We start from the raw sequence: 23821 nt of genomic DNA, 5'->3' as shown, positions 1-23821 counted from the left end.
CTCTACACAGTAAAGCTCAAAGACATAAATAGTGTCTTATTTAAAACTCTGTCCCCATCACCAAGTCCATGGTGTGTGTCCAAAAATGATCAAGTTTAGTCAAGAAATATTTTGGTGTTTAAGCTACCCCAACTTTCAATCATTTTCCTCCCTAACTCTACACAGGTAAATTTTTATTTAAAGGCTACACAAAAAGAAAATAATAATTCTAATACAGCATTTATATTACGAAAGCAGAAATGGTCAGAGCCACAGCCAAGGCTGCCTTTCCCAAGATACCTAAACATTCCAGTGGGGGAAGAGTCCCTGTCAAGAGTTAAAAACAATCCCCTCAGTCCATGCTCCCAGTCACATGGAGCTGGAAGAGCTGGAAAAACCGCCACCACCACTCATTCCTCTTTCTTCATCATTTATTCTTATCTTCATCTAGCATTTCCCTTCTTTGTGACACCACCACTAGATAGCAGCTCACCACATGCTATCCCTCTCCTCCATGAGTTCTCCCAAGGGAATTAACTATATACACTTACATAAAACAGATGTGATCTCCTATTTGAGATGAAAAACTAAGGGTACCATAACTCTTCCCTTTATCTTTGTCCCTAGAACAGTAATCCACTTTCTCTGAGGAAGTGAACAACTGAAGTCTTCAGGAATCTCAACTGTGAAAGGCTGCAGATGGTTCTGTAACCACCTATGAAAGGCGGTTAATCCTCTACTATCAGCTTTCACTGATGGCAACCCCTCATATGTCTCTTCCATTTGCCTCCCGAGTTTTTACAGTAGGATCCCTATGGCCCTATTGCCACAAGGAGAGGACAAGGTAAAGGTGTGAATAAACCTCATAAGACTTTCTTGGGGCATTACCTCACAGCCATAGGGAACACACCGAAGGTTTTTCTTAGCTCACTGCATTAAAAACCTTGCAGCCAAAGGAATTACAGCAGTCCTCATTATCCAACAGCAATTAGTGTCTCATGGGGAGAGGACCACACAGCCATTTCTCTTTAACAAGGACCATATTTTGTAACGAAGAAAAAGAGATCTGCTTAGAATTTTCCCAAAAAATAAAACAAAAAAATCCAGTATGTTCATAAAATATCATGTATTATATTGACCAAAATTTAGATTACACTTTGCAACTATGCATTAATTCTTAGGACAAAAAACTAATGAATAGATGGAGTGCTTGGGGCACAATTTTGTGACCAAATTGTAAAACAGCATGATGTGACAGCCTTAATTTCACATTTGCCTTTTGCAAAACAATTATAGAACAGTCATTTTAGCCAAAAAAAAATTATACTTTTCTTCATTTGTCTCCTGGAGCCTCTCACACCCCTTTTAAATTCTTTTAAAGTACCTCTTTCATAATTATCCCTGCTGTTTTTTCTCATTTAAAGTGTTCTTGCATTGCCATACTCTCACTAGAGCCTCTTTTTTATTACTGAAGTATATACATAAAGAGCACAAATCTTCATATTTTTACACATTCTGAATTTTTACATATACATATACTCATGTAACCACCACACATCTCAATGTGTAAAATGTTGCAAGAAGGTTCCCTCATGCCCTTTCCCAGTCATTACCACCACCACCACCAACCCAGAGTAATCACTATTCTGACTTCTGTCACCAGAGAAGTACTGTACTTATTTTTGAACTTCATTTAAATGGAATCATGCAGTGTACAATCTTATGTCTGACTTTGTAAGATACATCCATGTTGATACATATATCCGTAATTCATTGTCTTTTATTGGTTTTGCAGTGTTTCATCTTATAAATATATGACAATTTACTCATCCATTCTACTGCTGATGTACAACTGAGTTATATCCAATTTTTGATTATGAATAAAGGCATTATAAACATTCTTTAACATTTTTTTTAGTAGACACAAGCATTAGTTTCTCTTGAGTATACCTAGGAACGAATGCAAGCATTTGATCATGGGAAGGAGTAGACAAAGCCACAGTCTTCCAAAGTGACTGTATCATTTGACAACAATATGTAAGAGATCCAGCTGGTCTACACTCTTGCCAACACTGGAACTGTCCATCTTTTTAATTTTAGTTATTCTGGAAGGTGTATAGCAGTATCTCATTATTGTTTTAATTTATATTTCCCAATGACAAATAATGTTAAGTACCTTTTTATACGCATACTGGCCATTCTGAGACCCTCTAATAGAAAGTGCCTGTTCAAGACGCCTACACATTTTTAAAATGATTTTTCTCATTAATTATTTTATGCTACACATACACAAATACACACACAGAGACAGCATGAGTCCTTGGTCAGATATATAAATTGCAAATTTCTTCTTCCAGTCCATATTTTGCTCTTCATTTTCTTAGTGGTGTCTTTAGATGAAGAGAAGTTCCCAAGTTTAATGAACTCTGAAGACAAATTTATCAATCATTTTCATGATCAGTGCTTTCTGAGTCCTTTTTAAGAATCTCTGCCTATTCTAGGCACTAGTTCTTTATCTGCGCTTATGGTTTCAGCAGTTCTCCCCCTAGCTTTGACTTCATGAAATCCTGCCTCTTTTGCAAGATTTGCACCCCCTACCTTGTAGTCGATTTGCACTGCATTCATGTTATGTTGTTAGGTGCTGGACAACTTTAGTGTTACACATGTTTAAGTGGAGATCAGCTTTAAAACTAGAGAAATCATCAGTGATTACTTTCATATTACAATGATACCTGTACAAATATATTCAAAACCTAATGTAAAAAGAAAAAAAATTCTAATACCCATTATCCTAGCATTTTTCCCCCAAACATACCTTAGATGATTCTTTCTACACCTTTTAAACAAAGAACTTCCTGCTCTATCCTTTTTCCTAAATTAGTTAAGAAGACCTCCAGTTTCCAACCATATAGTTCCAAAGAAATAAACCTTACTCTTACGGCAAGCACGTACTCCCCTCCACAACCCTGTTATCTTCACATCCAATCACTCTCACAACATGCTTTCAAAATGTGTGTGGAATGTGAACTTTGCTCTGCCACAGCCAATGCCTGGTTCCTTCCCTCACCATCCCTTGTCTGGAGTATGCAAACTGTCCTTAACTGGTCTCCTCTTTACAGTCTTTCACCCTGTCACCAAAGTCACCTTTCAAAAACATAAAGTTGAGGTTATGCATCTAATCGAGCTCCTTCTACAGTTCCCACTGTCCGCAGGATAAAGTCACTCTCTTAGCTAAGAGTTCACAACCTGGCTCTAACCTTTCCTGGCTTCCCTCCCAGCAACACCTACAATACTCTGGTCTGACCCCTGGACACCATGAGCTCTCACTTGTCCTGGCTTTGCTCTGCTTCTCCCTATGCCTTTATCCTCCAGTTAGCTCCCTTCCTCTCCTGGCCAGGCCCACCCCAGAAGTAGTAACTGTTCCCTTTTATGTGCTCTCACAGCTCTCTGCACCCACAACTATATTTGAGTTCTTATCACACTTTAATCATTTATTTATTTGCCTCAACTGTCTACAAACTTCTGGACCTGGGACTTCTCCCTGAATTCCTCAAGGGTAGGGTCAGGAGTTAATGTTTACATCCTAAAGACTTGGCGGGGCTATTCCATAAAGGTTCAATGAAAGAATAAATGTCCTAGCCACTTTTACTCATCCTATTTTTTCAATAAATAAAGACTGGAAAAATTAGCACAAGTATATCAAAACAGCAAGCTTAACTAAAATTAGTTTTCTTTTAAAAGTCCCCCAGCAAATTATTCTTTTAAAAAATGTAATAAAAACAAAAATCTCAATTACTGATTTGTGCTTCCTGATAGAAATTAGTCATAACTGGCCAGGCACAGTGGCTCATACCTGTAATCCCAACACTTTGGGAGGCCGAGGCAGGCAGATCACCTGAGGTCGGGAGTTCAAGACCAGCCTGACCAACATGGAAAAACCCCGTCTCTACTAACAATACAAAATTAGCCAGGCGTAGTGGCACATGTCTGTAATCCCAGCTACTCGGGAGGTTGAGGCAGGAGAATCACTTGAACCCGGGAGGCAGAGGTTATGGTGAGCTGAGATGGTTCCATTGCACTCCAGCCTGGGCAACAAGAGCAAACCTCCCTCTCAAAAAAAAAAAAAAAAAGAAATCAATCATAACTCTGTTTCAAAATAAATTTTTAACTAATGGGCAACAAAAGTAAGATGAATATACCACTTAACCAAGGTAAATGTAACTGTTACCACACAACTGGATGCCAAGGGAATAAAACGTGATTATTTACACAACTAAAAGATCACAAACAAAACTACTGGCTTGAATATGTGTTCATTCTAGGGCATCGCTGGAGCCTTTGAAAAAGAAAAATATATATATTAAAAATGAAAAATTTGCGCATATATGTTTCCCCTTAACACATAACACATCTGTATGTCACAGGAAGATAGTATGCATAGTGGTAGTAAGACAGTAAGAACACAGGCTGGAAACACAATGTTAATTGTGTGACATGGACAAATTACTTAAACGTCAACGTGCTTCAGTTTCCTCATCTGCAAAATAAAGATAATAAATGTATCCACCTCACAGTGATGCTAGATGACTGAGTTGGCACATGTAAGTCCCCTGATTCAGAGCCTGGCAGAGGACATGAATGCAGAGGAATAAATTTCAAATATTTTCACTGTTTTTTTAACTTTTTTAAGCCCTTTTACACATACTGTCTTTTCTTTTCCTCCCAACAGTGCAATGAGATTGTTTGAATACGAAATACTCACTTTAGAGATAAGACACCAATAGTGAAGTTGTATGATTACCCTATTTTTTTTAAAACTTTTATTTATTTATTTATTTTGAGACTGAGTCTCGATCTGTCGCCCAGGCTGGAGTACAGTGGCGCGGTCTTGGCTCACTGCAAGCTCTGCCTCCCAGGTTCACGCCATTCTCCTGCCTCAGCCTCCCGAGTAGCTGGGACTACAGGCACCCACCACCACGCCCAGTTAATTTTTTTTTTTTTCTGTATTTTTAGTAGAGACAGGGTTTCACCGTGTTAGCCAGGATCCTGACCTCGTGATCCACCTGCTTCCGCCTCCCAAAGTTCTGGGATTACAGGCGTTAGCTACTGCGCCTGGCCACCCTGAGACACTTTTAAGTGGCAGAGTTTGGACTAGAATCCACACATAATCTCAACCCCAGGCCAAACTGACCAAATCTCCACGGATCCAGTTTGGAAGAAAGAATCTTTTGGGTTTTCCCCATTGCTTCCTCCTGGTTGTCAGTAACAGCCAGCCTAAAGACCTCACAGGGGCAAATGCAGAGGACCACATGTTCAAATTAAAAAGTAGGAGAAGCCTGGCTTTCACAGAAACTGACACATAGTTGACCCTCCAGAGATGGCAGCTATTGACTGAAACTTACAAGCACTATTACATTTTTCTCAGTTACAGAACAAGGTACTACTCCACAAAATCAAGTCTACTACCAAAAACAAAAGTCACTTAATACTATGCTTATCTGTCATATCAAGCATATCTAAGTCCAATGTGCAACAGAAACCTAAACAAAAAAGTGGTAAGATTTATTTTTACTAATCTCAAAAAACATATGTTTCATAAAAAGGGCTTTCATCGTCAGTTTTTTGAAAACTAACCCAAGTAGTTATATTTCATGACATGATGTTTCTTTTAACAAATAAGTTAATGATACGATTAAATATTTCACCTTGGTAATGCCTTCAACACATTTGTTCAATACTTTTCTTGGGCTTAAAGTGACTCTCAATCCCTAATCTCATCTACTGCCAGATACACAAGAAACACAGTTAATTAACTTTAAAGGCAGATGCAATGTTTCCAGGGAAGTCATCTGAACCAAGGAAGTACAAGCAACCAAATCATCTCCACCACCACGTCTAAGTGCCTTATCTTTCAACTTCTTTTCTTCAAATGGGCAATTAGAAGCTAAAATGCACCTTAAAAATCAGGTTTGGTATCCGCCCTGGCTAGGGCCTACCTTTCTTTACGCGGCACTGCCACTCTGGCACCTACAGGCAGGCCTTTGGCGCCTGCAGGACTCACAGGGAAGGCAGCCCCAGCCCCTGCTCTCCACAGCTCTCGTCGAAGCCCTGCACGTGGTGGCCACCTAAGACGTTTTAGTGGATGGGATTCAACAGTGGCTGAGCTCAGGTTGCGTTCCGGGAGGGCGCAGCTCCCAGACCCGCTGTGGTTGCAGGAGGAAGGTTTTGACGCTCCCAGCGTAAACAGCGACGGGACACTCTTCGCCCCGCTGCTACCTAGCCCTCGCTGCTCCCGCGGCTCCTCCGCACCCGACGCCTCCTCTAGCCTCCAGGATTCGTTTCCCGCACCTCCTCCCACCTGAGCCAGCGACGCCACCGCCACCTGCACCGGGACCGCAACTCCCCCCAGGGGCCGCTACCCGAGGTCGCAGCCCGCGGGAGGCCCAAGTCTCAGAAGGAAAAGCCTGGGCTACAGCTCCCGCTCCTTCACCTCTGAGATCCCCCCGCCGCCGCCATTTTCCTCGCGCCGTAACCCCACCTGACAGTTCCAGCCGCCCACCTGTGACAAGCAGGGCACGCGGCGCAGCGCCGAGTGGGGTGCGTGGGCAAGCTGGGACTCCGTAGGGGTCACAACCTCCGTGCGGAACCCGCCGTTAATTCATCCAGAAGCGCGGAGGCGTCCGGCCGTCGCCCTAGTAATGCGTCCCGGAAGGCTACGTTCTGATTGGCTGCAAGAGCCGTGTCGCAACGGCGTCCCCAGCTGCGTGGGAAGCCCGGGTCCACGGCGCCCCGCGCCTGCTCCACAGCCCGGGATACCCCGGGTGCCTTTCTTTGAGAGCTCCTTTAAAGAGGCCGCGCTTATTTCCTCGTCTGCCCTCCTGGAAAAGAGGGACCCACGAAACGGTGGGGTGTAAGGGTAACAAAACAATGAAATAGGAAATTAGCGGAGGTCATTTGTCCGAGGGAACCTAATATTTCATTCAACCCCTAGAGCTGCAAAATGGAAAACAGAAATCTGGGAGTTTAATTTACAAGCCTAAATTGGGTGCGCGAAGTCACAGGACAAATCAGTAGTAGAAACAGTTCTAGAACCTAGGTTCCCTGATCAGGAGCACAAAGTTTTTCCAGCACGCTCAGTGTTTCCCCAGTCCTAGAAAATGTTTCCTCCCAGTTCCCATAGCAATTTCATCACACTGCTCCAAAGGTCTCCGTCACCTTCCATGGTGTGTCTGTCCCCTAACCTATTAGATTGCAAGCCCCTGAATGGTGGGGACTGTGGTTAAACCCCTTTTCATTTCCCTTAAGCAATACCCTCCTCAACTTGGCCTTCAACAAATAGAATAAGAATCTTATAAATAATAAACATAGCTACACATCACACACAGCCACTCATCAGTAGTTCATGTGTGTCTATACGTTTCATCCGTTTATTCAACAAGGCACAGAGGAGTGAATATTTTTAAAATTACAAAGTTCCTGACCTCACAAAATTTATGGTATAATAATAATGACCATCTACATTTTGGCTGCATAGCTTCAACATAGCTAAATTATATCCCCAAATTCTCTGTAAATCAAAGATTCCTGTGCTATTTTCCTAAATCAGCTTCATAATTTCTCTAAGTTTGTTCCAAAACATTTTAGTATTTAAGATGTGCTAAAATTGCATCAGAAAGTGAAGAATGACTACAGAGAGAAACACCAAAACAAGAGTCAATTCTGCCTATTACGCCTAGGACCTTAGGCCTCCTTTTTACCTTTAAAATAAGATTACTGGAATAAAAGATCTCTAAATTCGTTTCTGTTGTTGTTAAGAGTTGGCCTGGCTATGCTCCAGAACCTTCAAGGGCTATGCTGCGGTTCTTTGGGGGCTTGCCAGAGGCTCTTCATAGCCTTTGCAACTCCATTGCAGAGAGTTCTAGCATCATGAGGTGTGTCAGGTGACACAGCCCAAAGGGCAAGGTTGCACTAACCACAGAGGACAGTTCTGGGCCCTTTCTTTTTCCTTTTCCTTTCTTTCTTTTTTTTTTTTTTTTTTTTTTTTTTTTTTTTGAGACAGGGTCTCACTCTGTCACCTAGGCTGGAGTGCAGTGGCATGATTGTGGCCCACTGCAACCCCCGCCTCCTGGGCTCAAGCAATTCTCCCACCTCAGCCTCCAGACTAGCTGGAACTACAGGCACCTGCTACCATGCCCAGCTAATTTTTGTGGTTTTTGTTGAGACAGGATTTCACCATGTTGCCAGGTCTGGTCTCAAACTCCCGAGCTCAAGCTACCCACCCACCTTGGTCTCTCAAAGTGCTGGGATTAGAGCCTTGAGCCACCGCACCTGGCCCTGAGCCTTTTCTTGATCTGTGCTACTCATCACTAGCCACCTTCCACATCAACTGCTAAATGGATAGGAACAGAATTCCCAAGGGAAAATATGCTGATTTCTAAACTCGAAGAGATCTACTAAGTGTCATGTCATGCTTCATTCCTTTTGGTAGAGGTGCAAGGTGTAGTAACATGTTTTTCATCCTGGGGAAAATGTCCTGACATGCCCGAGATCATTGGACCACTTCAGCATCGAAAACGATGTGTAATTTACATAATACTATTATACCAGGATCATTCTTTGTTTTGATACATGTCTTATGCTCACACAAGATGTTGACATAAGGGCAAGCTGGGTAAAGAATATATGGAAAAATCCCTGTACTCTTTTTACATCTCTCCTAAGTCTAAAACTATTCCCCCAGTTTTTTAAACAATTATTTTAAAATATCACCAATGTAGCAAGCTCCTGAATTCTTGTGGGGTTTATCCACCTTTGAAATGTATCTATTTCTTCAAGGTGTCTGGAGAAGTAGTCCCTGACCATTTTGGCACCGGGGACTGCTTTCATGAAAGACAGTTTTTCCATGAACAGGGTGAAGGGTGAAGGGGGTGATTTTGGGATGATTCAACCACATTACATTTATTGTGCACTTTATTTGTATTAGTATTACATTGTAGTATATAACGCTTAAAAAGTGGTGTTAATCTGTGCTCTGCTGTCCCAAAGGGACAAGTTTCTGAATCTTTCCTGACCCCAACAACAGAGCATCACAGCTGATGAATTATTGAACCTCATGAGCCATTGACTTAATAGTCACATTTAATAGGGCACTCTCTGTGATGCTCAGGGACATGCTATGACACACAGGAAATCTCAAGTCCTAGTTCTTATTGTACTTTTGTTATTATGCCCATGTAATTGCTCCCTCTTCTTCAAAATGTGAGAGTAATAAGGGAAAATCTGTGCTCAATAACAGACCTCAGAAAAGAGTCAAGTACATCGCCGCCAATAAAATCGGAGCAAGTCTCTCCCAAGGTAGTGAATACAAGGAACATGCAGCCCAGTGCCAGCAGAGGCCACAGATACTTAACTGGAGGCCCAGAGTGGCCCATTTATTATAGCCTACAGTCTCCCTGTTTGCAAAAACTTCTATGAATGAGACTTAGCATTACCTAATATCATCAATCATCCAGTGAGATTCTGAAATTCAAAAGGCATTTGAAATGAAATGTTTTGATTTCTTGAGTCATGGAGTAAGACATGTCTTTGGTAGCTGAGGAGTTTGGTGCTAGAATGTACAGCTTGGAAGTAGTGACAAATTTACATTAACACAAAACAGCTGTGGAGTCTAATTATTAATAGTTCTGATTATTCTCTTTTTGCTCCATCTCTCCCCTTCCCCATTCCCCACCCCCATCCTTTTGTTGTTGTTGTTGTTGTTGTTGTTGTTGTTGTTGTTGAGATGGAGTTTCGCTGCTGTTGCCCAGGCTGGAGTGCAATGGCACCATCCTGGCTCACAATCTCCGCCTCCCGGGTTCAAGCAATTCTCCTGCCTCAGCCTTCCGAGCAACTGGGATTACAGGCATGTGCCACCACACCTGGCTAATTTTGTAGTTTTAGTAGAGATGGGGTATCTCCATGTTGATCAGGCTGGTCTCAAACTCCTGACCTCAGGTGATCCACCCCGCCCCCCCTGCTTCCCAAAGTGGTGAGATTACAGGCATGAGCCACCGCGCCCGGCCCCACCCCCATCTTTATGCTGACTTGTCCTGCTTTCCTCTCCTGACTCCCTGGTCTTTTGCCTCTGGCAGGGTTTAGCCAATGGGAGGCCCTGGCTGGACTCTGCAGGGTGGGCTGAGAAAGAGCTCAAGGCTGCATTCCCCTGGCTCCCTCCCTGTGGGGCTGCAGGGTGGCAGTGGCTTCACGCTTCACCTACCACAGCTCCTTGTCTAGAGCCCAGCTCTCACTGGGTTCTGGGACCCACTCCCCGCCTTGTCCCTTCAGGCAGGGCCCACAGTGTGTGATGGCCTAACTTACTGTATCTAGCCTCAGGATGCTTCATTCCCCTCTGTTAATTTCTCTTAACCCTGATTGTACCTTTGTGGTCTCAGAATTAACTCTAACTTAAAGATGACATCCGGGACTCAGGTTCTTTCATTTCTTTTTTTTCTTTCTGTTTTTTGTTGTTGTTTGTTTGTTTGTTTTTGACACCAGGCTGGAGTACAGTGGCATGATTTCATCATAGCTCACTGTAGCCTGGGCCCCAGGGATCCTCCTGGCTAAGCTTTTTTAATTTCTCAGAGACAGGGTATTGCTATGTTGCCCAGACTGGTCTTGAACTCACAGCCCCAGGCAGTCCTCTCACCTCAGCTTCCTGAGTATTTGGGATTAAAGGCGTGAATCACAGCACCCAACCAACTCAGGTTCTTTCTCTCCTTCTGCCCTGCCTTCCTTAGCATATTGGCCTTACATTTTTATGTTTATTGCCTCATGGCCGCAAGATGGTTGTCACAACTCCAGACGTCACAATCATATCCAAAGGCAAGAAACAATGGGTCAGGCGTGGTGGCTCACACCTATAATCCCAACACTTTAGGAGGCTGAGAGGGGCATATCACCTGAGACCAGGAGTTCGATACCAGTCTGGCCAATATGGTGAAACCGTGTCTCTACTAAAAATACCAAACTTAGCTGGATGTGGTGGTGCGTGCCTGTAATCCCAGCTACTCAGGAGGCTGAGGCAGGAGACTCTCTTGAATCTGGGAGGCGGAGGTTGCAGTGATCTGAGATCATGCCACTGCACTGCAGCCTAGGCAACAGAGCAAGACTCCATCTCAAAAAAAAAATAAAAAGAAATATTTGTTACCTTTTCTCTATTGTTTCTCTAAATAGTAACAACCCTTAAGGCCCCCTTCCAATCTCTTCAACATCTATTTTCGACCCCCACTGAATCATCTCTGATGACCACACAATCACTGTGAGATGGCCATCCCGAAACCTATATTGACTGTATTTTCTTATTTTCTGTGTTCTCGATGCTTTGTCATTTAAGGCCTCACTAAAGAACTACCTGTCCCAGGGTTAGCTAAGTTCTTGAGATCGCAAATAACTCTCCCAGGACTGTGCCTTTCTTAAGCAAACCAACTAATCCAGACACACAAACCCCCACCTTCTCTAACTAGTTCTTACACTCCAGGCCAATATTCCTCTGCCCTAATCACCCCAGGACCAATGCAGCAGACAACTTGGGATAGCTTCTACACCCCAGAGCCTGCTGAGATCAAACTAGCCTATCCTAAGCCTGCATACCCTGCCTTGCCCATTCCTTACCATGGAAACCACAATAAAGGTCTTTCCCATGATTTCCTCCTGCTTTGTGTGTATTTTTTTTTTTAATTTTTATTTTTAGATATGAGATCTCGCTATGTTGCCAAGCCTTGTCTCAAACTCCTAGACTGAAGTGATCCTCCTCACCTTGGCCTCCAGAAGCAGTGGGATTACAGGCGTGAGCCACTGCAGTTGGCCTGCTTGTGCATTCTGACCAACCTTTGTGCTCCCCACTGTGGGCCCACGTGGAGTGACATGTGTTGTCATCTTGACTGTAACAAATTATCTTTTCAATGGAAGTTATATCCCCATCTTTTGGCTGCGCCATACCTGAATAACAAGAAAATTTTTTAAAAACAAACCCCTTCTTTTTCTTGGTGGTTTTCTAACCATTTGCCCTGTCTATCCAGGGACCAGCTCTGTGGAGATCTTGGTCCTAGCCTACAATTCGTTGTATAGTACGATCCTTCCCTAGAGTGGGCTCATATATCCCAAAGTCTTCCCACCAGAGCTTCTACAGCACAAACAAATCTTGCCCTGCTAATATTCACCACCTCTCGAAGTATAACTTAAGTTATGCCAAAGACCACATTCTTTCAGGGTTGAGGAGAAAGAAGTGGGACTGTAGGAAAATAACTCCATATGCTATAAACTAAGTGATTTAATTTTACTATGACCCCAGAAATAATATATTATCCTCATTCTACAGATGTAAAGCCAAGGCTCAGTGTATTATTTTCCTGTTGCTACTGTAACAAATTACCATAAATTTAGGGGCTCAAAACAACAGAAATTCATCATCTTCCAGGTCTAGAGGTCAGAAGTCCAAAATCAGTTTTACTGAGTAACGTCAAGGCGTTGGCAGCATTGGTCCCTTCTGGAGATTCAAAGGGAGAATCCATTTCCTTTCCTTTTTCAGCTTCTGGTATCTGTACTACTTGTTCTGTGGCCTTTGCCACCATCTGTAAGGCACATCACTCCAGTCTCTGTTTCCAACATCACTTCACCTTCTCCTCTTCCATAGTAAAATCTCTCTCTGCCTCTCTCTTAGAAGGACATTTGTGATTACATTTACAGCCCACCAGATAATCCAGGATTATCTTCCCATCTCAAAATCCTTAATTTAATCGCAATTACACAGTTCTTTTTGCCATATATGGTAACGTTCTTAGGCTCCAGGAATTAGGACCTGGATATTTTCGAGAGCTATTCTTCTGTCTCCCACACTGGGATTCACAGAGCTAAAATCAAGGTGTCTGCAGGGCTCCATTGCTTCTGAAGATTCTAGGGGTGATTCCATTTCCTTGCCTTTCTCAGCTTCTGGAGGCCACCTGAGTTCCTTGCCTTGTGGTCCCTTCCTCTACCTTCAAAGTCAGCTGTGTCGCATCTTCAGATCTCACACTGAAAACTCTGCTTCCATCATCACTGAGCCTTCACTAATTCTGACTCTCCTGCCTCTCTCTTTCCTTTATAAGGTTGGGCCTAGAATAATCCAGGAAAATCTCATCCGCAAAGTCCCTTTTGCCATGCAAGGTAACATATTCACAGATTTAGAGGATTAGGACGTGGACATCTTTGGGGGGCCATTATTACTGCCTACCACATACCGACCAAAAGCAGTCCCTGTGGTTGCCGGGGAACAGGGTGGGAAGGAGGAGAATGGAGAGGCTACAAAGGAGCAGTAGAACACTTTTGGGGAGAAGGTTAGGATTATCTTGACTGGATGATGGTTTCATGGGTGTACACACACATATGTCAAAACTTAAATTGTACCTTGATATGGTTTGGCTGTGTCCCACCCAAATCTCATCTTGAATTGTATTAATAGTTCCCATTATCCCCATGTGTCATGGGAGGGACCCTGTGGGAGGTAATTTAATCATGGGGGCAGTTACCCTCATGCTATGCTTGTGGTAGTGAGTGAGCTCTCACAAGATCTGATGGTTTTATAAGGGGCTTCCCCCCCGCCGCCACCCACTTCGCTCTCATTCTTCTCCTTCCTGGCACCGTGTGAAGAACGATGCGTTTGCTTCCCCTTCCACCACGATTGTAAATTTCCTGAGGTCTCCCCAGCCATGGAGAACTGTGAGCCAATTAAACCTCTTTCCTTTATAAATTACCCAGTCTCAGCTGGACGCAGTGGCTCACACCTGTAATCCCAGTTCTTTGGGAGGCCGAGGTGGGTGGATCACGAGGTCAGGAGATTGAGACCATCCTGGCTAATACGGTGAAACCCTGTCTCTACTAAAAATACAAAAAATGAGCCGGGCAAGGTGGCGGGCGCCTGTAGTCCCAGCTACTCGGGAGGCTGAGGCAGGAGAATGGCGTGAACCCAGGAGGCAGAGCTTGCAGTGAACCGAGATCATGTCATTGCACTCCACTCCAGCCTGGGCAACAGAGCGAGACTCCTTCTCAAAAATAATAATAATAATAATAAGTTACCCAGTTTCAGGTATGCCTTTATTAGCAGCGTGAGAACAAACTAACACAGACCTTTAAATATGTGCAGTGTGCTGCATGTCAATTATACCTCAATAAAGCTGTTAAGAGAAAACTAAATGAGAAAATAAAACAAACACAAAAAAAGCTGAGGCTCAGAAATCTTGACTAAGTCTGCAGAACTAGATGGTGGTGTAGCCAAAATGCACACTCAGGTGAGTCCATGTCATACCAAAGGTCATGCCTCTGATGGTGCCTCACTTCTTTATTCTCTATATAATTGAGATGGTAATACTTGCTCCTTAGGAATGGGGGTACATACTAGATGTCCAGTATATGGTCATTTCCTTCCCTTTACCCTTTTAGGCCTACCGACTAGCCAGTTTCTAAGTATCCTGGAACATATTCTGTTTTACAGAATCTGAAAATTATTACTTTCTTCATAAAAGAGAGAAAGGCATCCAAGAAAAATACCGTATGAAGCCAACAGAGTAGTAAATAGGCCTTACCTTCAGGTATTCTCAGCTATAAATGTCCCAGGCTATAAAATGCAAAGCAACACCCAGGATCAGATATACATGCTTTATTCGCAGAAATCTAGGCTGGTTCATTTTGTTGCCTCGTGATGAGAGACAGTTTCCAGGAACAAATAAGGGGAGGCAAGCATGTGGAAGCTGCCCCATAGTTAGAAACAATGATATGAAAAATGATTGCTGTATCCAAGGTCACAAAGCTCTTTTGACTGATATGCCATGCTTGGGTCATAGTGGTGAAATGAAACAGAACAGTACTCCTGGCTGGTTAAGAAACCCGTCTGTTTCCAGGATTTCTTCAAAAGAAGACAACGTCATTTATGTGTTTTTATCCTTTGTCATCAATGTGTTCATGTGTTTAGAAAACAGTATCTTCTATTCCTGGATAAATTGAAAATAGCTTGAAAAAAGAGTCCTCATTTCTAGTTTACCCTGGAATTCTTCCCAGGATAGTATATACCATGGCTTCCCTATCTTGGATGGGGCTGCCCTAGGCTCTGATTCAAGTTCACCTTGGATTCACTTCCTGTTTCTTGACCTCTGTGTTCGTCTCTTCCACCAAAGTCATGCATGTTTCATGATCACATCAGCTTATGTTGGTTACATCAATCGACTTACGGAAATAGGAATAAATAACTCAAGCAAAAAAAAAAAAAACAAACAAACCAACAACAGGAGGTGAGAGAATAGTAGATGTCTCGATCCTCGGTTTGTCACTAGAAAACACCATCCAGTTCATCGACCTGTAGGCAAACTACCAGTAAGAAGTGAATTTAAGATTTATAGTCATGGTTTCATAAATGCTAAGCATAGCAAAGACAGCGAGATGCAATCCAGTTCCACTGCCACATACCAACTCTATATTTGAGGCAAACTAGTTTGACTTCCCTGAGCCTCAGTTTTCTCATTTGCAAAATGAGAATAATAAATAGTCCCTGCCTTGTGGAGCTATGATGAGGTGCTAGTACATGTAGTATATGCTTAACAAATGAAAGTTGCCTTCTTTTTACTTCTTCCTTCTGTCCATCTCTATCTAATTTGGCTTATGAATTTGCTCCAGTTAAATGCCTCAGGGGAGATGAAAATGTGAATGTCAATCAACCTAGAAAGAAAGTGCGTATGCACTATGACCCATGGAGAACCATTAGTCCTCAAAAGCACTGAGCAAGTAGGCAGTTGTGGCCTGCAGCCACAATTTGGCACTGAATCATGTCCTGTTTAGCATTGTTCACTAATTGTTTCAAGTTATTTCCCCTCTCTGAGATTCAATTTCCTAGCTAGTTGTAACATGAGCTTGGATGAGATCCTCTTTAAGCCTGTCTAATTCTTCTCAGTTCTCTTTTCTGCTCCTATACCCCCATTTACATACAAAAACTCAGAAAATAGAAACAACTATGGAAAGCTAAGCAAATCCCTTATACAGAGCTCAGATTCTCTCCAGTATGATATCCAGGCACAGTTTGGGGCCTCTGGTTGCTGCCCAGAACTCTCACCATTCTGCACCATCCTATTTTAATACAAAGTCAATGTCTGTGACACTCAGTCTCCACCCCTCAGCGAGTATCTGATGACAAGACGAACTTCTGAGCTCAGGGGTTCAAGACCAGCATTCAGAACAGTTCCACTAGAATAAGTTGGTTCAGAGAGTCACTGAAATGGTCACACTTTGTGCTTACTCTCAAGAACCATGCTTCTACACTTTAGCTATGCGTTAGCATCACCTGGGGAGCTTTCAAAATAGCAGAGATCATCATTGTATTTGGTTTAGAATGGGCCTAGGCAGTGGTATTTTTAAAAAACTCTCCAGGCAATTGTAAGTGCATTCAAGATGGAGAATTATTGATTTAGGTCGGATACTGGAGTGTAATTGTTGGGGCCCACCTCTGAGTTTCTGGACACACCTGCAATAACCCTGACAGGCTCTAAGTAGGACTGATGTTGGATGAATCAATGGATGAATGAACAAATAACTGTGAGATAGTGTAGTGGCAAGAGTGTTGGACTAAAGGCCAGAAAACCATATTCCCAGCCCTGGCCCAATCACTGTGTAAATACTGTACCAGCAATTATTTTCCCTGAGCCTCCATTTACTCTCTTGTGAAAAGGGGATAATAATACCTGCTTTATGTGAAGATAGTGCATGTCAAAGTGCTTTGCATATGTGTACATCATATTGAGAAATTGTTAAAAATAAATCATAACAGCCATCCTAGCCAACTGTTTTTTTTTTTTAAATAAAACTTGGAAATGTGAATTAATGCAGAAATTGACTGTAGGGTCAGAGTGGGAAGCAGACTCCACACCGCAGCCATGTGGTTCGTGTTCCCCTAGTTTAAACCCAGTGTGATTACTGTTTGGGGGGATTGCTATAGGATGTTTGTGCCCCCACGCCCAAATTCACATGTGGTAGCCTAATCCCCAATGTGATGGTATTTGGAGGTGGAGATTGTGGGGGGTATTCATGCCCTTATAAAGAAGAGCTCCCTCTCCCCTTCCATCATAGGAGGACACAGCAGAAAGCATCATCTATGAACCAGGAAGCAGGTCGTCATCAGACACGGAATCTGCCAGCACCTTGATCTTGGACTTCTCAGACACTAGAACTATGAGCAACATATTTTTGCTGTTTGTAAGCCACCCAGTTTATGATTCTTTTTTCTTTTTCTTTCTTTTTTATTAAGTTATTTTTTTGTTTTGTTTTGTTTTGTTTTGTTTTGAAATGGAGTCTTGCTCTGTTGCCCAGGCTGGAGTGCAATGGCACGATCTCGGCTCACTGCAACTCTGCCTCCCAAGTTCAAGCCATTCTCCTGCCTCAGCCTCCTGAGTAGCTAGGATTACAGGCACATACCACCACACCTGGCTAATTTTTTGTATTTTCACTAGAGACAGGGTTTCGCCATGCTGGCCAGGCTGGTCTCGAACTCCTGGCCTCAAGAGATCTGCCTGCCTTGGCCTCCCAAAGTGCTGGGAGTACAGGCGTGAGCCACCATGCCTGGCCTTTAAAAAATTTTTTTTGAGATGGGATCTTGCTTTTTTACCCAGGCTGCAGTACAGTGTTACAATCTCAGTTCACTGCAACCTCCCTGTCCTGTGCTCAAACAATCCTCCAGCCTCAGCCTCCCAAGTAGCTGGGACCACAGGAGCTGCCACCACGCCTGGCTATTTTTTATGTTTTTTTTAAAGATGGGGATTTCACTATGTTTCCCAGGCTGGTCTCCAACTCCTGGGCTCAAGTGATCCCCCCACCTTGGCCTCCCAAAATGCTGAGATTGCGGGCATGAGCCACCGCACCCGGCCTAGTTTATGGTATTCTATTGTAGCAGCCCTAATGAACCAAGACAGGGATCATGAAGCCGTGGTGACTGACCAACATCCCAACCCCTGCCAACAAGCCTTGCACCTCAGATCCCACTAAGGACCCTTCCCGGCTGCCTTGTTGCCATCTCCCTGCTTCTCAGCACAGTTCTGGCTCGGAGTAGGTGATCAGTGGATGCATGAATGAGTGTCCCTGGATTTCTGAGTGCAGCTTTAATACATGCCTCTGCCTTTTCTGTTGTGGCAACTTTCTGGACCACCCATCTGACAACTTTGGAGTGGTTTCTTGTAAGGGGCATGAGTCTGCTGACTCCTCAGTGTGGATGTCCCCTACTGCCACCTGTGAGAAGTTCCCATTCTCCTGCCCCCAGCAATTTGGGCCCCCCACTAGTCAGACCAGTCTTGGCTCTTCATGAAGGGGAATGTGGAATTCAGACAAAACACATGGTGTTTGCCCAGGATCTTGCTGTTTTCATTTATGTTTTTAAATAACTTGTTTTTCTTATTATTACAAAGTAACACATGTTTGAAAAAATTTGGAAAAACCAGGCAAGCAAATATTAAGAAAGTACAAATCTTTCACAAATCCTTCAATCTAACAGAATCACTGCTTAATGTTCTTATTTTTGTGTATCCACCAGATACACACACATGTATATATACATGTTTAGAAAAATTGGGTCATCCTGTACTTAGCCATTTATAACCTGCTTTTTCACTTAATAATGTTCCACTGCCTTGAAGAGTCATCTTGCCCTATTATTTACTCGAGCCCCATGTGTCCACTTCTACTGCCATGAGTTGCTTACAGTTATTTACAAACTGAGCAACATAAATTAGAACAGGACAAATCAATCCAGTGTGCAGGGCTTTTCTAGCTAACTGGTGCCTGGTAATGGGTGCTTTCACCAGTGGTGTCTGCTCAGCGACAAACCCTACATGTTATAAAATATTTGTTTCATCGAGAGCTCCAGGGCTCAGGCTGTAACAGAAACAACAAGTTTACGGAGCAGCCATACCCTTAAAACTGCTATGGTTTCTATGAAACTGGAAAATTCCATTGCCACAGCCAATGTCAACAGGCAAGAAAGGAATGCAGGCATTCAAAGGAAGGGAAGAATTTGACTGAACAGACTATGGGTAACTGGCAACAATTCTGTGAAAATGACCAGAAGGCACCGGCTTCTGTCATCGGGGTTCAGAAATGAGAGTCCAGGCATTGGCCCTCCCTGAAGCAGGTAAGGTAGTAAACCTGTAATATATGTTTGTGTAAAGAAGAAACCTAGGCTAGGGTTCTGGCAGTGATGGAACTAGCTAACAGCATCCCAGAAGCCCCCAGCCCTCCCCTGGGGCCTTGTCCCCCAATCTTACAATGCTCCTTGGCCAAGTGCCCACGTGCCCACATCACAGACCACCTCGAGATTCTTGCAGATGCTGTGCCTCAGAATGGGAAGCTTGATGGCTGCTGAGGGGAGGAGGTGGGGGCTTGCAGGGAGATAGTTGGGATTCAGACTGAGAGAGAGTGAGTGGGTGTCACACACATCACATGTCACGCAAGGAGAGCTTACGTTCAGATCCCTTCTAGGTTCATACTTCCCACCAAAATTATTGCAGAAGTCTCTCAACTGGGACCCCTTGTTTCTTGATGCCTTTCTTCACCATCCATTAACCAAAAGGCCACCTAGAGTGATTTTCAATTACCTTCTAATTAGATAATTCTTATTTAAAAATGTTCTTTTCTTCTATTTATGGAAAGCAAGTAGTACCTGCACATTGTTTAAAACTCAAACACAACCAAAAGATCCATAATGAAAAACGTTAGTCTCTTGTCTCTGCTCCCCACCCATTCCCTACTGACTTGTCCTAGTTCTGGCTACCAAAGGAGACTACTCCGAAACTTTTTTTTTTTTTTTTTTTGTGGCAGTTCTGGTGCTTAGCTTCATATTCCTAAATATCATGCTTATATTGTTATTTCCTGACCCCTCAATTTTAAACTTTAAACTGCCTCCTTTTTATGTAGATGAGGATTTTGAAAAATGTATAAACAGCTTTATTGAGGTATAAGGGACATAGAATAAACTGCATGTATTTAAAATGTACAGTTTGGCCAGGAGTGGTGTCTTGCACCTGTAATCCCAGCACTTTTGGAGGCTGAGGTGGGAGGATCACTTGAGCCCAGGAGTTCGAGACCAGCCTGGGCAACATAACATGACCCCATCTCTACAAAAAAATAAAAAATTAGCTGGGTATTTTGAGACCCTGTCAGAAAGAAAAAAGAAAGAAAGATAGAAATAAAGAAAGAAAAAAGGAAGAAAGAAAGGAAGAAGATTAAGAAAGAGAAAGATTTTGTGCTAGAAAAAAAAAAGAATAATGAATAAGCACATGAAAAGATACTAGCACTAGAGAAATGCAAACTAAAACCACATTAGATTAACTAAAATTTAGAAACCTGACCACACCAAATGTTGCCAAAGATATAGAGGAACTAGAACTCTCACACTGCTAGTGGAAATACAAAATGATAGAACTACTTTGGAAAACAGCTTGGCAGTTTCTTAAAAAGGTAAACGTGCACTTACCATATGGTAGTGTATGATTCAGCTACTACCACTCCTAGGTATTTACTCACTAGAAAAGACAGCAGATGTCGATACAAAGACTTGTACAGGAATATTCATAACAGCTTTATCTGTAATAGCCCCAAACTGGAAACAGCCTAAATGTCCATTAAAGCTGAATGGATATACAAACTGTAGTACTAGGTTAGTGCAAAAGTCATCGCGGTTTTTGCCATTGAAAGTAATGGCAAAAACCGCGATGACTTTTGCACCAACCTAATATATTCATACAGTGGGCTACTACTCAACAATATAAAGGAATGAACTATTGACATATGCAACAACATGGATGAATCTCAAAGTCATTATGTTGAGTGAAATAAGCCAGGCCAAAAAAGTACATACCATGTGATTCCATTACATAAAACTCTTGAAAATGCAAGCTAACCAATAGTGACAAAGAACAGATCAGGAGTTGCCTGGGAATGGTGGCAGGAAAGAAGTCAGAGAAGGGGGTGGCTAAGGGATGAGAAAACTTCTAGAGGTGATAGATATGTTCATGTTTTTGATTGTGGTGATGGTTTTGTGGGTGTACCTAAGACCAAATGTATCAAATCATACACTTTATTTATATTCATTTTTACTGTTTTTAGAGACAGGGTCTTGCTCTGTAGCCCGGGCTGGAGTGCAGTGGTGTGATCACGGCTCACTGCAATCTCAGACTCATGGGTTCAAGTGATCCTCCTACCTCAGCCTCCCAAGTAGTTGGGACTCCAGGAATGTACCAACATACCTAGCTAATTTTTTTTACTTTTTAATTTTTTGTAGAGATGGGGTTTCGCCATGTTGCCCAGGCTGATCTCAAACTCCTGGGCTCAAGCAGTTTGCCCACCTCGGCCTCCCAAGTGTTGGGATTACAGGTGTGAGCCATAGTGCCCAGCTCATTCTGCCTTTGTATTATATTGTTACATGTTTATATTTATATTATATTGTTACATTTTATGACTATATATATTATTATTCAACCAAGGGGTCAAAATTAACATAACCAAAAATATTAATTATTGCTTAATGATATCAGTGTTAATGATATCAAATGCTGCCTGATGTGATGCATTCAAAAAGATAATACATTACAGTTGAAGTAGCCTTGCCTAAAATGCATAATTTAAATCACATCATAAGACAAAATCAGACAAACCCACAAGGGAAATTCTAAAACACAACAAGCTTGTGCTCTCCAAGAAAAGCCAATATCCAGAAAGACAAAGGAAAGCTGAAGAACTGTGACACTGGATTATATCCAAGACAAGATGTTTCCCTGTTGAAAGGCCAGATCTAGCTCTAGACTTACCTGGACTGGGTAAGCCTTAGCATCCAAGAGGTTCAGGGAACAACATGGTGGCAGAAGTTTTTAGGCAGCAGTGGGTGGGAAATTCAATAAATTCTGGAATCACAGATCAGGAGACAAATGAGGTGGTGCCTAGGGTGAGGTATAGGGGAAGGGGCATGAAGCTTTCATACCCTCTTTTGGCAGGACCATCCTCTGGGAGCCTCCACATGTTCAGCTAGCCAGAAGTTCCTTATTCTTCTATCTTCTTTGGTGAAGTGTCTATTCAAATATTTTGCCCATTTAAAAAACTGTTTTTTTCTTACTATTGCATTTGGAGAGTTTGTCATACATTCTGTATACAAGCCCTTTATCAGATATGTAGTTTGCCAAGATCTTCTGTGGGGCTTGTCTTTCCATTCTCTTAACAGTGTTTTTAGAAGAGCAGAAGCTTAAAAATTTAGAAAGTACAATTTATCAATTTGTGCTTTTTGTGTTGCCTAAGAAAATGTTTGCCTAATCCAACTTCATGAAGCTTTTCTTCTATGTTTTTTTTTCTTGAAGTTTTATAATTTTAGCTTTTACATTTAGGTCTGAAATACATTTTGAATTAATTTTTATACATGGTGTGAGATATGGATCAGTTATTAAATGTTTTTGCATGTGGATATCAAGTTGTTCCAGCTCTATTTGTTGAACAAACTGTCTTTCCTATACCTATACTAAATTACCTTTGTATCTTTCTTAAAAATCTATGGTCCCTATATGTGTGGGACTATTTTTGGACTCTGTAATTCTGTTTCATTGATCTATTATTACACCAATGCTAAACATATTTCATTACTGTAGCTTTTTAGTAAGTCCGCAAATCAGGTAATATTAGTTCTCTAACTTTATCTTTTTTGTTTTTCAAAGTCGTTTTGGCTCTTCTAAGTCCTTTCCATTTTCATTAAAATCAACATCAATTTCTACAAAGACTCCTGCTATGATTTTAATTGGGATTACACTGAATCTTTATATTAATTTGGGAAGAATTGACACATTAAAAAATATTAAGTCTTCTGATCCTGGAAAATCAAACCGGAAATATGCCCGAGCATGGTGGATCATGCCTGTAATCCCAGCACTTTGGAAGGCTGAGGTGGGAGGATCACTATAGCCCAAGAGTTCAAGACTAGCCTGGGCAACATAGAGAGACCTTGTCTCTATTTAAGAAAAGAAAAAAGAAAAGAAAAAAAGAAGCTGAAATGCGGAAATCCTCAGTTACAGAATTGCTTTTCTGTTATTTTCTAATATTTTTATAATATAGTTATATCAATAAATAGTATTTTCTAAGAATTTGCCATGTGCCAAGAACTGTGGAATGTTTAGTTTAAATCTTACAAAATTCTACCAAGTTAATACTATTATTAGTTCTATGTCACAGATGAGGAAACTGAGAATCAGGGAGGTTAGCAGACTGCTTCAGAACACATAGCTAGTAAATGGTGCAGCTAGACTTACTTTATATTACTTTTATAGTTTTAAGACCAGACTCTATAAATTGCCTTCATCTAAACCCTCAAAGCTAAGCTTTATTTGAGCAAAATCCCACCAACTATACCTGTCCCTCCAGCTAGCTCCAGCTTTTATTAAATGAGATAACCAGTGGGAGAGAAGTTCATGGAATTGAGAGAAAAAAAATAAAACCAGCTTCAAGTGAACTGTAGCTCAGTCCTTGGACTGGCATTGCCTGCAGGGGTGGTCCCTGGCCTGGACATGGGACCTGAAATGTGGGAAGCTGGTTTCTTTTTCTTTTTCCTTTTTTTTCTCCTTTTTTTTTTGTACTTCAGAGGACACTAGAGTTAACATTATTTTTGATTCTGGGAAAAAGAAAAGAAGTTGTAGAACAATGCTCTTTCCTCGCTAATGACATCTGTGTGAACTTCTATGGTTCACACTATCCTTGAGGTTTATCACATCTGAACCTGAAAATCACTTCCCAGTTTGACTTTAACTCCATGAATCACCCCTTGTGCTCC

At 42.1% G+C, this 23821-nt stretch overlaps 1 protein-coding gene across 3 annotated transcripts in view; it reads right to left on the bottom strand.

Moving 5' to 3' along the window:
* Positions 1 to 6686, bottom strand: part of LCLAT1 (lysocardiolipin acyltransferase 1) — a 223291-nt gene extending 216605 nt beyond the window's left edge. For 2 of the 3 annotated variants that reach the window (XM_030921701.1, XM_030921698.1), the window contains exon 1: positions 6539 to 6685. The gene's annotated coding sequence lies outside the window, so the exon portion shown is untranslated. Of the gene's footprint in view, positions 1 to 6538 lie in introns of all 3 variants that reach the window. The other variant, XM_010384430.2, reaches the window with a different exon arrangement.
* Positions 6687 to 23821: the final 17135 nt, after the last annotated feature.

Source organism: Rhinopithecus roxellana, chromosome 17, assembly GCF_007565055.1.
Source record: "Rhinopithecus roxellana isolate Shanxi Qingling chromosome 17, ASM756505v1, whole genome shotgun sequence".
NCBI classification, from domain to species: domain Eukaryota; kingdom Metazoa; phylum Chordata; class Mammalia; order Primates; family Cercopithecidae; genus Rhinopithecus; species Rhinopithecus roxellana.
The sequence above is the reverse complement of the archived record's forward strand: the minus strand, read 5'-3'. Positions and strand labels throughout refer to the sequence as shown.